The sequence below is a fragment of the Pseudorca crassidens genome, chromosome 3 (assembly GCF_039906515.1).
Source record: "Pseudorca crassidens isolate mPseCra1 chromosome 3, mPseCra1.hap1, whole genome shotgun sequence".
NCBI lineage: Eukaryota > Metazoa > Chordata > Mammalia > Artiodactyla > Delphinidae > Pseudorca > Pseudorca crassidens.
The window spans coordinates 172,243,783-172,248,694 of NC_090298.1; positions in this window are offsets into that span (position 1 = coordinate 172,243,783).

Sequence of the window (4,912 nt, forward strand, 5' to 3'; positions counted from 1 at the left end):
GGGCCAAGCAGGGGGTGTGGCAGACATCCAAGCCCAGGACCCCAGGACTGAGATAGGGATCCAGCCCGGACTGTCTCCCCACACTCAGAGCCCTGAGGCCAGCACCCAGGGGACTGGCCTGCAGGCATCACCTCCCCAAGCCTTGCCTCCTCCTGTGGAAAATAGGCCAGGAGAGGGAAGGCTGGAAGGATGCAATGAGATAATCCACAACCTCACTGGGTACTCGGAATAACACCTCCACTCCCACCAGCTAGAAGCTTGGTCTTCCCTTCATAGACTGTCCCCACCCCACCTGCCAGGAGGACAAGATCCAGGGCCCTGTATGACCGGAGGGGACCCACGCCTGAGGAGAGAGCTGCGCCCCAGGTGCTTTTCGCAACAGCTTCACTGAAATATAATTCACATGCCACCCAGTTCACCCAGGAAATTGTGCAATTAATGCTTTCAGTACAGAGTTGTCAATGCTTACCTCTGTCTAGTTCCAGAACATTCCATCACCCCAAAGAGAAGCCCCGTCCCCATCAGCAGTTACCCTCATTCCCTCCCCAGCCCCTGACAACCACGAATCTACTCTCTGTCTCCGTGGATTTGCCTGTTCTGGACGTTTCCCATCAATGGACTCACACCCTTTGTGTCCTTCTGTGTCTGGCTTCTCTCACTGAGCATTGTGTTCAACTTCCATCCACATTGTATCAAGTGTCAATGCTTCACCCCTTCGCATGACTGAGTGATGCTCCCATGTGTGGAGGGACCATATTCTGTTTACCCATCATCCATTGCTGGACACGTGGTTGTTGCTGCCTTTTGGCTGTCGTGAATCATGCTACTGCGGACGTGTACGAGTTTAAGTGTGAACATAAGTCGCCATTTCTCTCATGTATATACCCAAGAGTGGAACTGCTGGGTCACATAGTGATTCTATGGTTGGCTTTTTTTTTTTTTTTTGCGGTAAGCAGGCCTCTCACTGTTGTGGTCTCTCCCGTTGCGGAGCACAGGCTCCGGATACGCAGGCTCAGTGGCCATGGCTCACGGGCCCAGCCGCTCCGCGGCATGTGGGATCTTCCCAGACCGGGGCACTAACCCGTGTCCCCTGCATCGGCAGGCAGACTCCCAACCACTGTGCCCCAGGGAAGCCCGGTTGGCTTTTTGAGGAGCTGCCAGAACGTCTTCCACAACAGCTGCCCCATCTCACATTCTCACCAGCTGTGCACGAGTGCTCCAGTGTTCCCACCTCTTCACCAGCAGCTGTGATTGGCCATCGTTTTGACTGCAGCCATCCTAGTTGGGTACAGAGGTATCTCCCTGTGGTTTTCTGGAAGACGTCAAGCCTACAGACAAGTTGTGAGAACAGCACAATTAACGCCCTGTTGCGGGAGTCCCCAGTTCTACATATTATTTTTGATTTCCGTCAGCTGGAGGATGGGTAAATACACTGCAGCAAACTCACGGGGGAGTACTATGCAGCCATGAAAAAGAGTAACCCACTGAATACAAAACAATGTGGATGACTGAGACAGAATGAGGAGAAGCAGTCAGACACAATAGATGTCCATCTATGGGACATTCTGGAAAACCAACCCATGGTGTGAACTGTCCGATGGGTGTCGCCCTCAGGGGCAATGATAGGAGACATGAGGGGGTTTCAGGGGCTGGGTGTTCTTTGGAACACTCCTGTGTCCTGGAAAATTAATTGAACTGTATTCTTTCTTTCTTTTCTTTTTGGCCGCGCCCACGCGGCCTTGTGGGATCTTAGTTCCCTGACCAGGGATGGAACCGCGCCCCCTGCATTGGATATGCAGAGTCTTAACCACTGGACCGCCAGGGAAGTCCCGTGAACTGTATTCTTGATGTGTGCACTGTCCATGTTCTACCTGAAAAATACACACGTGTGGTCTTTTTATGTATGTGAGTATTTGAGAGGCAGCCTCAGAAATGGTCGGACTAGTATTTTTTTTTTTTTCTTTGGCTGTGCCATGCGGCTGGGGATCACATTTCACCGACCAGGGATCGAACCCGGACCCTTGGCAGTGAAATCGAGGGGTCTTAACCACCGGACCACCAGGGAATTCCCGGACGAGTCTTCTAATGTCAAGGTCCTCCGTCATAGCCAAGCGGCAACCTCATTCCTCATCCACGCTCAAATGCCCCCTCTTGTCACCGTTATGTCCTTGAATACATTTTTTTCTCATGCCAAACCTGGGTAGGGCACATGCAGTGCCTTCTGTTCTCCCTTTGTCTCTGTGATTGGCTGAATAAAGACCCACAAACATGTGTCCATGTTCTAATCCCCAGAACCTGTGAATCTGACCTTATTTGGATAAAGAGTCTTGGCAGCGGCCATTACATTAAGATTTTCAAATGAGATCATCCTAGGGGCCCTAAATGCAGTCACAAGTACCCTTATGAGAGACACAGACACGGAGGAGAGGCCACGTGAAGGCGAAGGCAGAGACGGGAGGGACATGGCCACAAGCCCAGGACGCCTGGAGCCCCAGAAGCTGGAAGAGGCAGTAAGGACCCTCCCTGGGAGCCTCCAGATGGGGCACGGCTCTGTGCACACCCTGATTTCATCCTAGTGATACTAATTTTGGATGTCTTGTCTCCAGAAATATGAGAGGATTAATTTCTGTTGTTAGGCACCAAGTTTGTGGTCGTTTGTTACGGCAGCCCCCAGAATCTGATGCCGTGTCTTTCCATTTAGAGAGCATTCCTTGCCTTCCTCAACACGTCTCCTTTTTTTTATTATTATTAATTTTTTCTTGGAGTATAATTGATTTACAATGCTGTGTTAGTTTCAGGTGTAGAGCAAACTGAATCAGCTATACATATATATATATCCACTCTTTTCTAGATTCTTTTCCCGTATAGGTCATTACAGAGTACTGAGTAGAGTTCCCTGTGCTACATGGTAGGTCCTTACTAGTTTTCTGTTTTATGTATGGTAGTGTGTGTATGTCCATCCCAGTCTCCCAGTTTATCCCTCCCCTCCCCCCAACATTTCTGAAGTCTCACAGAATGTCTAAGTTCACCCGATCGTCTCTTGGTTCAATTTGGGTGAAAAGTTTTGGGGAAGAATCCAGCACACGCGAACAGCTTCTGAAACACAGTCTTGCCCAAACCCCAACGTCTCGATGCCATGACCCCCTCTTAAGGACATCTGTCTCCACTTGTCTCGTGTGTTATTCGTATTTTCATGCTTAAGTTTTACAAGGAAATTTGATATCCCCATCAGGAGTGGAAAACCAGTGCCATACGTTGACACATTGACAATAAGCTGCAAGAAGAAATACAAAGAGAAGAGACCATGTGACAAAAGTCTCCGATTGGCAGGACCCCAGCCCGGGAGCTGAAACGGGGTAACACGCAGGTGGCACCAATTGAGACCGCCTGTGTTTGAGCAGGGACTGAAAGGAGAATGGCTTCCTCACCGTCAAGATCCAGGATCCAGCTCTTGGGAGATACTGGTTTAGGGAATCTGATGTCCCAGAGAGTAAAAGAGGAAACTGAGGCAAAAGAATTCAGAAGTCTTAGCTTCCAGTCCAGGCTCCTGGCTCCGCCAGACTGCAGGGATACGAGGGGATGTCTCTAGGTCTTGGGGGAGCCAGGGCCAGCTGATTCAGTGACCCCCTCCCCCACCAGGAAGGAAACCCTAGATATGAGCCAGGTCTGAGGTCACGGCCCCCCGGGGCATCTTGGGGTGGATTGGGGCGGTTTCGGGAGGATGCTGCTGTCTGTTGAAAACATTCCCAGCTGGTGGCATCACAGTGCACAGGCCCGCGTGGGCAGCTGCATCTGGAATGTGCTGGCGAGAGGCGTCCAGATCTAGGAGTCTGGCCCTTCCAGAGTACAGGTCCGGCCTCCACTCTGGGTAGTGGGGAGACTGAAGTCTGAGCAACTGGGGACAGGTGGCAGCTTGAGCTGAGGCCCCTAAGGCCCGCCGTGGTCTGGCCCCTGAGCACCCTTCCACCTTTGTCTCTGCTTCCTCTCTCCCAAACACTGCTCCAATTCCAACTTTCCTGTCTCTCAGGCCTTTGTACTCACTTTGATTGCTGCCTGGAGCGCAGTTACATCATGTGTGCCTATTCTCACCCTTCACATACCAGCCGATCCCAGAGAAGACGCTCCCTCCCCTGACCTCAGTTTCCCCAACTGAACGATAAGGTGAGGCATGCCTTCCAGGTCTGATTCTAAAGTTCTGGCCCTGCTTACTCCTGAGTGGGATCTCCCTGGAGACCAGGGCTGAGATGCTCCAGGCATTATTTCATTCCATTTGTCATCAAGTCAACTTAGTTAGAGGTGAGTCTGCGCTCTCTGCCCCACTCCGTCCCTGGCCTTGGGAACTAGTGGGTAAACTGAGGCCAGAAAGAGTGAATGAGGGAAATGTCCAGGAAACACAATGATCCAGCTGACCGTTGGCTCTGCGGCTTTGAGTCAGACGGATGTGGGCCTTCATTCCAGTCTCTCTGACATTCGTGCTGTGTGTCTTTGGGGAACCTGATTGACCTCTCTGAACCCCAGCTTCCTCCACAATAAACCGGAGATAGTAATAGTTCCCTCCCCAGAGCTATCTTTGGATCAATGAAGATCGCGGATAGGAATCTCTAAATTGCAGAACGCTGTCCTAATTATTTGGCGACTATTCCTTAAACAACAACAACAACAAAACCCAGGTTCCGGGTCCTCCCAAGGATGGCTTAGATTCTCGCAGTGTTGCCCAAGCAACGGCTCTGTCCAGCCCCACCTCGACAGGGAACAGCCAATCAACGGGCACCACCGGCGCATGCCTCCCGCCTCCGGCGCCCCGATGCCCCCTGGGAATTGTGGTTCCTCCCGCGCTCTCCAGGCGCGTGGTCCCTTCGCGGCCGCCGTAGGCCATAGGACTACAACTCCCGGCGGGCGCGGGCGGCGCATG